General features: G+C 38.0%; 1 protein-coding gene across 4 annotated transcripts in view; it reads left to right on the top strand.

The window, feature by feature from the left end:
- The window catches only part of FGF12 (fibroblast growth factor 12), a 586,791-nt gene that overhangs the window by 213,972 nt on the left and 360,403 nt on the right, over positions 1-12,416 (top strand). The window lies entirely within an intron of this gene.

The raw sequence follows: 12,416 nt of genomic DNA on the forward strand, positions 1-12,416 counted from the left end.
TCGGGTTGAGTTCAGAAGGTGCCTAGGAATACAAAACTTGTCTTTAAAATTCCCAAGTCTTTAGGTAAATCCCTGGGTGTGTGCTGTCTGGTCATTCTTTCCTAATTCAGGAAGTCAGAGCAGTGACACTGGTGTGTAGCTTGATCTCTTCTTCTTCTTCTTCTTTTTTTTTTTTTTTTTTTAAAGAGAGAGAGGTCACAAGTAGGCAGAGAGGCAGGCAGAGAGAGAGGGGGAAGCAGGCTCTCCACTGAGCAGAAAGCCTGATGTGGGGCTTGATCCCAGGACCCTGAGATCATGACCTGAGCTGAAGGCAGAGGCTTAACCCACTGAGCCACCAGGTGCCCCTAGCTTGATCTCTTCTAAATGACAAAGGAAAATGTCAGCCCCTGAGGCCTCTTCATATCCTCCTTCAAGGGTAAAATTCACTGTAAAATAATAAGGTCCTTGAACACATAGCTCTGAGTAAGTGGATGCACTGAGTGGAAGAAGCAGCAGTTTAATCTACGGATCATTTAGGTAATAAGAAGTCCATTTGACATACTGAACAGCTCACTGTGCTCCTAATGCAGTTAATGTTTTCCATGTTGACTCATGGGTTGATGTTGCTGGAAGGAACTTTAGAGACAGTTTAGTCCTTCTATAGAGAGCAAGCTGGGGTTCAGGAGGGAGTGGGCTGATGACTCTCTGAGATTGTGGGCTTAGACTCATGCTACCCATAGTCTGAGGTGTGTTTATACCATTCACACTTCCGTAGTAATGCCCATCGCCACATGTTAAGATGATTATTTTTCAATTTTACAGGAAATAATTTCATTTTACAGCATCACTTCGTATCTCTACCGTTCTGTATGTGAATTAGAGTAATCTTTTGGAATTAGCTCAGAGGAACGTCTCCTTAAGGAGATAATGATACAGAAGGAGCAAATATCAGCTAATCCAGTAGCCTGAAATCAGGACATTCATACACATCCTGTGTAATGTTGCTACATCTGTGTGTTCCTGTTATTTATTTTTCTGTGAGTCAACACACAAGAAAAAGTTAATTAAAAAAAATTAAAAAGTCAGTTTAGTCTTGTACCAATTATATCTGCAAAATTACAAGTTTAATATGGTGAGTTTTTTCCAATATAAAAATAGTTATTTTAAAATATCCATAATATTTAAAAATGATTCTACTTATTTATTAGAGAGGGAGAGAGGGCGTGCGTGGATGAATGTGTGGGTGGGGAGGGTACCGGGAGGGGGAGGGGCAGGGGACAAGCAGACTCCCCACTGAACAGGGAGCCTGACCCCAGGACCCTGAGATCATGACCTAAGTCAATGTCAGACACTTAACCAACTGAGCCATACTGGCGCCCCAACCATAATTTTTTAAAGGTTTTATCTGGTTGTCACTTAAAATCATTTTGCATACCATGCTTTGGGAGATACTGAAAAGGTGAGACTATTTTAACAAACTATCTGCTCATGTAATAGATGATGGCCCATCTTCCTCTGTACCCTCCCCATCCCACTATGGATATTTCAGTAATTTAAGAGAAAGAACACCAAATCCTACCCTTGTTCACACACACACACTCATACTCACACACTTTTTTTCTTTTCTCTCCATCAGAGTGGAGGGATTACAGAGGAAATAAATAAATAATTCGCGAGAAGCGCATGAGTCAGGTTACATCCATACGTGAACTAAAGCTGAGGCTCTCCCTCTGGACTAGAGGGTGATTAAGGAAGTGTGTGAAATGAGTATTTCCTTCCTCCTGAAATTTTGATCAGTTGCTTACAGATTCTCATTCGAGATAGAAGGTCTAGGTAAAGGCTGCTTGCACAGTTTTTCTCCCTGTAGTGACACCACATGGTCCACTGACGCATAAACACAGCAAAGTAAATTCAGTTTTGGGAATTTGTGTTTGCGGTAGGAATGCTTTTTTTTTTTCCCCTTAAAGATTTTATTTATTTATTTGACAAAGAGAGAGAGAGAGAGATCACAAGTAGGTGGAGAGGCAGGCAGAGAGAGAGAGCAGGAAGCAGGCTCCCTGCTGAGCAGAGAGCCCGAGGCAGGGCTGGATCCCAGGACTCTGGGATCATGACCTGAGCCAAAGGCAGAGGCTTTAATCCGCTGAGCCACCCAGGCACCCAGGTAGGAATGCTTTTATATGATGGCTGACACTTCCATTTGGTTTCAGATGATGCTTGGGACAATCTGTCTCGTAGATCTAAGCTACTTTCTGTGACTGAGCTCATTTTGCCAGTTGGAGACACCCAGTGAAGAAGACAAAAAAACTTGATCCCATTTGAGCCAGAATTTTTAATTCTAATAAACTGATGGTTTTCCTGAGTGGAGCTTTTTAAACAGTGTGCATGGCTAGTGTCCCCCAGCCCTAAGGAGATTTTCATGTCACTCTAGCATGGTATAATTGTAATTTTCCAGGCGTGCCTTGTTTATGATGTGAAGAAGAATAGTAAAAACTAGACAATAAAGAACAAAACCTCTAGTACGTATGGTACTTTGGAACTTAGGAAACATTCGTGTGCATCAGCCGTCTTGAGACACATAGCATTTCCATCAAGTAAACGTTATTTCCCCCGTACTTTAGGGAGAAAACTACAGATCTGACAGGTGCAGTTATCTTCATAAATTTCCATAGTTTAAATGTGTAGCAAGTGAAGACTTACAAGTCATTATATATATATATATTTTTAGATATAAGTATCTTTTTTTTTTTTTTTTTTTTTTTTAATTTGACAGAGAGACATCACAAGTAGGCAGAGAGGCAGGCAGAGAGAGAGAGAGAGGAGGAAGCAGGTTCCCTCCTGAGCAGAGAGCCCGATGCGGGACTCGATCCCAGGACCCTGAGATCATGACCTGAGCCGAAGGCAGCGGCTTAACCCACTGAGCCACCTAGGTGCCCAGAAGTCATTATATTTTTAATCCAATGAATCTTCTCTTCTATCGCTGCCTTCAGTATCTCAAATTTTTGTATTATTAGATAATAAAAACTCAAAAACACAAACACTTGATCTTTGGTATATATATTTCACAGGAAGCGGTTTTGAATTAAAATTTGCTTCAGAGGCACCTTCTGTGGCACGGTTGGTAAAGCATCCAACTCTTGGTTTCAGCTCAGGTTGTGATCTCAGGGTCGTAGGATCAAGCCCCGCATTGGCTCTGTGCTCGGCATGAAGTCTTCTAAAGACTCTCTCTCCCTATCTCTCTACCCCTCCCCCCGTGAGGGTGTACTCTCTCTCTTTATCTCTCATAAACAAATAAATCTTTAAAAAAATAAAACTGTCTTCAAAGAGGTTTTCTGGCTTAATTTGTACATTGCAGTATGAGATGACAGAGATGTGAACCTTGCCTTCAAGGAGATCACAGTCTTATGGGGGCAGGGGAAGGTACATATGCCAACACCTGATTACAGAGCAGCCTGGGATATGTGTTATAAGGTGGGTATAGACAAAATCTTATGGAGGAATAAAAAATAAAAAAAGTTTAAATTGAAATGAAGAAGAAATCAGAGAAAGCATCATGGAAGAAATATGATTATGTTAATGATTCTTTTTGACATAGGTAAACTTTGTCTCCCAGACAAATAAATAAATAAAATCTAAAAAAAAAAAAAAAAACCCTTTCCATTTAAATATTATACATAGAGAAGTACACATATCACACATTTACAGTTTGGTATAGTTATACAAAGTGAGCACACCCAAGTAACCACCACATAGGTTAGAAACAGAATACTGCCACCATCCTGATAATGCTCCTTGTAGGTACTACTTTCCCCAAGGGGGGCCATTTACCTTTCTTTGACACTGTAGTTTGCCTGCTTTAAAACTATGTTAAAACTTACATTTTTAAGATCTGTTCATATTGTTGCATATAACCGTAGTTGTAGTTTGCTTATTTTTGTTACTGTAAATATACCACGCATTTATTACCTCTTCAACTGTTGATGGTCATTTTTTCCAGTGTGTAACTATTGTGAATAGTGCTGCTATGAACAACCTTGTACTATCTTTTTGTGAAAGTATCTGTGTATTTCTGTTGGGACTAGTGGATTTTCTGAGTCATGACATACATCTGTATTAACACAGCTTTTCATGAGGAGGAATAAGAATGATAAAGGACTTCACTGGCAGAGGAGAAAACATTACAAAGACCCATGATAGACAGGAGAGAGAATTCAGAGACTAATGGGCAATTGAGGTGGCAGGAATATACTGTGTTTGAGAGCAGGGCAGTGAAATGTAGATTTGGAGAGAGAGACAAGGAAGAAGGGAAGAGTTTTGAGAAAGCCTCAGCTGTTTCACAGAAAGATCATTATATTAGGCATTCAGCTGCAAGTCACAGAAGACTTCAGAAAGTGTCTTAATCAGATGGTTTGACTTTTCCTAAATATTGAGAAGTTTGAAAGTAGGCCTTTTGCAGGCTTTCACTCAAAACTCAGCAAAGCCGGGGCGCCTGGGGGGCTCAGTTGGTTAAGCAACTGCCTTCAGCTCAGGGCATGATTCTGTAGTCCTGGGATCGAGTCCCACATCGGGCTCCTAGCTCTGCCAAGAGTCTGCTTCTCCCTCTGAACTTCTCCCTCTCATGCCCACTCTCTCTCTCTCTCTCAAATAAATAAAATCTTTAAAAACAAAACTCAGCAAAGCCATCCAGGATCTGGGGCCCAGAGTCTTTTTTACTATGACATTCTTAGCATGTTGCCGTTCATATTCTTACTTGTGCTTTACAGTCTCAAGATAGTTGCTGTAGCTCTAGATATCAAGTCTAAATTCAAAGCAAAGAGTGTTGGTGATGTCAGCCACATCAGTCTTTCATCAAGAGAGTCAAAGTATTTTGAGCATCTCCCCAAAGACTTTTAGCAAAAGTGGGTGATGCCCAGCTGAAAGTGAGGCTGGTAGATTGGGACATAATATCATTGAAGACTGGCTTATATCAATTACCATCCATTATTCTCATCTGAGCATATCGTTGCTCCAAGGAACACTAGAACCCTCTTTGAAGAGAAAAAAAGGAAATGGATATGAGGTAGGTGGTTAAATGGGTCTCCCATAATAATGACGGCCTCAGAGTAAAGAATAGGTCAGGGGGAAGGGTTTTATAATGTGCAAATTTATATTCACATAAGAAAATTGGCAATTTCTATAGAGAAAATTAACATATCATTCCATTAGACAATTTACAACTCACAAGAGCTTTTTATTATTACTATTTTTTTGCTGTTGTTGTTAGTGAGGTAATGTGGTAAAAAAATAATCAGGTAATATCTCTTAAAGGGAGTTTGCTTTAGCAAACTATCAGTCACATAAAGTGATTTTTGCCAGATTTTTTAGAATAAAGTGAAACCAATGAGCATACAAGCATCGTGAGCTGCTGCAATTACAAGTGGAGTGGTGTAAAGAGATTTCCATGATGCATAAATTAAAGCATCCCATCATAAGGCTAACAGATCCAAAATAGCCTCAATTTGGTCTTTCATGTGACTATTTCTATCTCAAACCTGCAGTTGTTGGTTTCTGACAAATTAATTTGTCATGAAGTAAGTCAAGTTAGTGCAGAGAAGGACAGAACCTTGATTCAGATCTTTCAAAAACTCATATATATTACCCTAAAGAGAGAAAAGTAGTCCTAGGAATTTCCATTTTAAGCAAATCTTGAAAATCAGGGCAGTCAATAAATTCCATTTCCTGATAATTTATTCCCTACCAGCAGCAAAAAAAGGTGCTTATTCAATTAAAGTTCACAAAATGTATTTCTGTCTTTAGTGGCTGTTTATTACCTTGTTTGATGTTATGGTGGTATTACTAAGCAAGGGTAAAGGTTTCTGTATTAGGTAGAATTAAGGGAAGGAACACAGGTTCACAGCTGTGTCATCTCCAATGTGATATTGACAAAGGTAGACCTAACGGACTGAGAGACTTTCATATCATACTGTGATGAGTGTTCTGTCCTCAAAGTTTTATTTAGGGAGAAGAAGAAGACAGAAGGAACGGGAGTGTGGTTGGAAGACCTCGTTCAGACTTGAGCTCAGCAACATTTGTGTAACTCTGTTTTCATATGTGATTAGCAGTGATGAGTGGAATGTTTCCATATTAAGAAACAGTCCCCAGATTGTTTCATAGACAATTATAGTGTCTGTTGGTCCGTTTCAAAACTATAGGTAGCACCAGTGCAAGTGTTTTTATCAGGAGGTAATTGATGGACAAATTTCATTATTCTGAAGGATGTTAAAGATTCAGAATGTAAACAGTCTTAGAAAAATAGTAGGTGAGCTAAAAGCCTTAGCTTTTTTTTTTTTTTTAAGTTAATTATAGTTAAGTCATTGGAAATATTTGGGGAAGTAAGAGGTAGAGTCTGTAGTCTTATTTGGATAGTTTATCACAAAGTACAACCATGTTTTTTCATTTTCATTCATTCATATGTCTGAAGCACAATATTGGGCTGAGGGTACAATAGCCTGATATTCATGCACTAATTCAACAGAATATTAACTGAGACGCTTACCATGAGCCACTGATCTAGGTGCTGGAACTGCAGCAACAGACAAATTAAAATGTCTGATCAGCAGTTCCTGCATCCTTATGGAAACATGTATTTTTCATGGCATTTTCCCAACTTTACCAAATTGCCATGCTTTCCAAGCAGGTAGAAGAAAAGAGAGAATACTAGAAACAGGCCTCAGTTAATCTCAACCCAAGAGGTTTCATCAGGTTGTACATTCCTTATTTTTAAAATTTACAATGAAATTATAAATAAAGCACTTTGAGTACTGTCTATTTTGTCCTATAACATTGACTGTACACACAGTTCGACGCTGCTCTACAGGTGCAACAGTGACTTGAACTGTGGGTATAAATAGTGCAGAGTCCAAGTGTGAAGATCTTCAGAATAAAGCATGGTCCAAGAGGTGAGCTTGAGCCGAGGGTAATCGCCCACAGACCTAAAGCTGAGGACTAGGCTAGGCTGTGGGTGAGCACAAACACAGGGTAAGTTGGTGTTTCGTGCGTAGGTGTGGTCTTGGAGAGACAAATGCGCATAGAACTGGGGATGATCCGTGAACAAAGGTCAGGGCTAGAAAAAAGATCATGAAGCATAATCTATACCAAGGTTTTGAGTCAGCATTAGGGACAGGGCTGTGGCTGTGGTCCCTGTAGTCTCTCAGAGAAGGTGAAAAAATACATACATCCAGATAAAGCCAACAGGTGAGGAAAGCACGGGAAGCAGGAAGTGAGAGAGAACTCTGACAAAGAGAATGACAGCACTTTGCAAAAGGGAAAAATGGAGCAGCTGCTGCTCAGCTCCAGCCAATTGTTCTAGGCAGGAATGTAGGCTTATTGTTCCTGGATTTTCTAGAAATTAAAAAAAAACAAAACAAAAAAACCAGAGATACAGAAAATCCAGCTATTTGAGGTAAAATCTCATAATTTTAATAATGCTAACATTTCAAATTAAAGCATAAAGCACACTTATAAACACTGCCTTGGTTCCAGTTCCTTTAAAGCTGGTTTTAGTCCTGAACAAGGGATGCTACATCCTTGTCCATCTGTGAGCCTTTGGTGTGTTTTTAATGGAATATCTAGCTGTTTTATTAGATAAAGTAAAAATCACAGTCTAATTTTTTAAAAACACAAATTATATCACACTGCTTGTACTCCTCAATGGCTTCCTATTCCATTCAGAATAAAATAAACCTAATCCATCTTTTAAGACCCTGAAAGATGCCCCCTGCCTACCTGTGCAGCCTCATCCCCTTCTTCCTTAGGCTCACTATTTCCCACACACATGACTATTCTGCTTCTTAGAACATGCCAAACTTTTCTTATTTTAGACATTTATAGTTTTTTATTCTTTCTTCTGGAATAATTCCTTTTGCTGCCCATGTCTACTGTGTATTTGGATGGCTCATTCATTTATCTGGAAATCTTCAACAGTATGTTTAAGATGTGTGTAAGAGTCCCCCTGCTGAACATCTAATCTCATCTGGTCCTCTGTGTTATTCCACTTATCATAGGACACTCATTATTTCCCTCATCCCATACACTGAATGCAGTTGGAATTTTTAAAACAAAATTATTTGTTAACATGTTAATTATCTGTCTCATACATTTGACTGTAGACTCCTGAGGATAAGGGAACCTGTTCTTCTTGATCCCTGATATAACTTCAGTGTCTAACATACAGTAGGCATTCAACAAATATGAATTAATGGATCACTGCAGGAAAGGATTTAAAAGATTTGTTTCTTCCTTTCAAAGGGTCTGAAAGATTTGTTGATTTAGTACTGAATTCCTTGAATCTAGATCTTCTAGAAATAATTCTCAAATTTAGGTAAGGTACTCATCTCTTTTAATGAAAACCTGCATCAGTAGCCATCCAGTGCAATTTAAATTATTTTTTTATATATAATATGTATACATAAATCTAGGGATAAACTTCTTTTGTTTATGGCTATTACAAAATTGTAAAACTAGATAATTTACAAGTTAATTTGTAAACCAGTCTTATAAAAACAATTCAAATTAATAATTTCATTTAGTATTATAGGTGATATTTTAATGACATAAATTGCCTCAGTTTAGGTGCAGTTCCATATTTAATGTTTCTGTGCTCTAATACCAATAATAACTATGCAGAGAATACCTGTTCACATAAGCATATTGAATAGAGCTAATAATTTCTTGGCTTGGTTTGTTAATTGAGGATATTTGGCCTCACACTTAACTAAATCTTTGCTTGCTAGAAATACTAAAATGTTAAATTTAATTACACATCTTCCAAAATGATTTTCTTTCACTTAAAGATAAAGCTATTAAGTCAACATTACTGAAAACTACATTAAAATGTTATATGAACTCATTGCTAGAATTGGGAGCAGCGATATTTGTAACTGCACATTTGCTATTTATTCTTACCATGAATAACTTGTTGCAGTAATGATATGCTACAGTCTGGGTTTTCTGGAATGCATCCACTGCAATAATGTGTCTTCTTAGCACTGATGCCCAAGTACTTCTGAGTTTTCAAAAGTCAGGTGATTACTTTGTCTTCCTGTTTCCTGCCATAAGCGATTGTGTATTTGGTGAATGGTAGTTTCATCTGACCTCTACTTTGAAACAGGTCATAATCAAAAACAGAAATATTGGTTCCAAATTTTGTGTCAAGAATCATTTATAAAGTCCTCATCCAGATACCCCAGAATACCTCACCCTGCAAATACCTAAGGAAGCATACATACATATACAACCACGTGCTTTTATTTATAGTATGTATGGAGGTATATATGTTTGTGTGTGTACACATACAAAATTTAAAATTTAAATTCCCATAGGCACCCCCTACCTTGCCCCTCACCTAACTGGAGAAACTGTATTAAAAGATACAGCTATCTTTTAACTCTCAAAAGCCTAAGGCATTGACTATGGAAAGTGAGGCTCTAGACCAGACTTGAAACATGTAGGCTTAAAATAAAAATACAAATAGGAAGGGGAATCTCTCTCTAGTAATGTATTATTGTCTGAATTCAGCTCTGGTTAGGGGAAGGTTTATCTGTTCTGGATATCCCATTCATAGGGTTTTCTGAAATTGTGCTTCTCCTGAAGACACCGTTCACATAAATGCAGTATGACTGGCGTCCCCGGAGCTGTGCAGTGTGTGCCTGTCCATGCCGTGGGAGAGTGCATAACCTTCCATCTGCCTCTGTGGCAAGTGTTTTGTCCTGCCTCTTGGAGGGACCTGCATTTTCCCCATTCTAGTTTTCACAGTCAGCCATCATTTTGGTATTCCCTGTCATAGAGATCTTCACATTCTAAAAGTTGACTTTTGCTTATAATGAATATTTGGCATCATGGAGTAATGCAAGTAGAATAACGAGTTGTGTTTTGCTTTTCATGCCAAGATGTGACAGGGGTCAGCATCACATATAATATGCAAGCCTGGATTGAAGAGTTTGTGTGGTGTTTCGCATTCTATATTCACATTAGGTTCTGGAACAAGTTCTAGATCAATAAAAACAATGATCTCTTCTTTTTAGGGGAATAGAATGATCTCCATTGGATTAAAAGAACATCTGATGGTTGGGTGTTCTTTTGGATGGAGATCAAAATCTTCGCACCTTGGAGTAATGATGGAGAGGGCTCTCTAGGGGACATACTTGCACTTGTTACAGTATCAGTTCTCCTCAAGATGTACTTTCTCTCCAGTTCAACAAGACCAAGGTAGATTATGCCATCTTATCTACTTAACTGGGCCACCTTTGGGTATCCTTCCTTTCTATTAGGGATATCATCAGTTTTCTAACCTTCTAGTATCAGGTTCTTGGATTTACCTTAACACTTCATTTTATTTTCTTTGCTGTTGATAAATCACATAGTATTACCACACTTTTCCTTACAATGCATTTTATGCTCCAAGTGCATCACAAGAATGTAATGGCTCCCTTGAATCTACAGTAGAAAGGCCACCCCTTAAGGTTCACACTTATTCACAGTTTGGCCTTACAACAATTCTTATTACCTACTGCTATCCAGCACAGCCCATGTGATTGTTACAGGGATTATTTCTCCGTCTTTGGCACGTATGAAACTCATTTTTCCTCTAAGCTACTATTTGTGTGTGTGTGTGTGTATACACACGTACATAAATAATAATAAATAATTATATATTTATTAAAAATATATTTTTATTATAAAAATTATAAATATATATATATTTCTACTTGAATCCATTTTAAGTTTTTCTCAATTGATCCAAATACTGCCCTTTTCTCAAGTTGTGCCTCAGCCACACTTCTCTGTGTTGGCAATTGACGTTGAAATGATGATTCCTTAGTGTAAATTCTTATCATTTACATATGTACTTACCACACTAATTCATCCATGTATATCAAGTTATTTACTTCTATTATTTGTCGGTTTTAATTGAACAGATATTTACTAAATTCTTATCTGTGGCTTATCGCATTTTAGCATCTTAAGGAAATATCAGATATAATTCTGTCCAAAAGAGGTACTCAAAATCCAGTAAGAAAAATAAGGTATTTTCACGTGCAACCATTATATAAAGTTCTGTTTTTCTTTGAAGGGTAAGCAAGTGGGCACCTGGGTGGTTCAGTCATTTCAGTGACTGCCTTCTATTCAGGTCATGATCTTAGGGTCCCAGGATCTGGAATGAGTCTTGCACTAGGCTCCCTGCTCAGCAGGGTATCTGCTTTTTCCTCTGCCTCTCCCCCTGCTTGTGCTCTTTCTCCCTCTTTCTCTCTCTCTCCCTTGCAAACATTAAAAAAAAAAAAATCTAAGGGAAAGAAATTACATAGTAAAGGTTATAGGAGTTTAGAAAAGGAGAGGTTGAAATTAATGGGAGTATGTGAATCCCCAGGAAGGAGGTAGCATTTGAACTGAGCTTTGAGACATGGGTGGCATTCAGGTAGGCAGAAAGGAAGCATTCTAAGAGGTTGAATAACAAGAAAAAAGATTTGTGAGTGGCTACAGGTAAGCGATTCAGAGGACACCTGGGTGTCTAGGAATGTAGGACTGCAGATTCATTGGGAAGTGGAGCTTGGAAAGTTAAGTTGTTGGAAATGAGACCAGAAATATAAATTGGAGCCAGGCTGTCTGTTGTACAAGATTATAAATTCTATCCTAAAGTTTTTAGACTTTAGATGATGGAAAGTTGAATGCTTTGATCACAGAAATGAATCAATCAGTATTTGATGATAGATATTTTGTCTTTGGAACCGAGTTAGATGCTATTCATTTTGAGGAAGATATCATGTAAATTATAAAGAATTTCTAAGTTATTTCACAGATCTAACATCATCCACTCAGTACCTTTGAAAATTGTATCATTAGCCTTTTCTTTTACTCCCAAGGAGAGTAAGTCCCAAGAAAGTTTAAGTAATCTGCACAAGGTCACACAACTAAAAGGCATAGAGTCAGGAATTTCCCCATAGGCTAAGATTCATACTCCATGCTTTCCTTCATTACCCTGTATCTTTTTCTCAGTTGAATTTTTAGTTTTCCAATAAAAGCTTCGATCCTCATTTAGTATACAAAATTAAATAATGTATAAATATGTTATATGGGTTATTTTTCTCACATGCATTCTGCTTAGTTCTTTCCAGATACTGAAACACTGACGGTACGATCTCTTGTATGACTGAGGTTCAAGACCCAAATTTGGAAACCTATAATGGTTCCTATAAAGGGTAGCATCCTTACCATTCTTAACAGGAGTGAGGTTGGTATGTAAGGATGACATAATATTAAATTCTCGGGCCCAGGGGACCTCCTTAGTTATAACTTCTAAAAATCATCCTACCTTTTTCAGATGGCTTCTTTGGCTCTTCATATTTTGAAATAAATGTATTTTCAGTCATCTTTAGGGTCCATTTTCTTGGCCTCTGACTTAGTAT

The sequence above is a fragment of the Mustela lutreola genome, chromosome 2 (assembly GCF_030435805.1).
Source record: "Mustela lutreola isolate mMusLut2 chromosome 2, mMusLut2.pri, whole genome shotgun sequence".
Taxonomy (NCBI): domain Eukaryota; kingdom Metazoa; phylum Chordata; class Mammalia; order Carnivora; family Mustelidae; genus Mustela; species Mustela lutreola.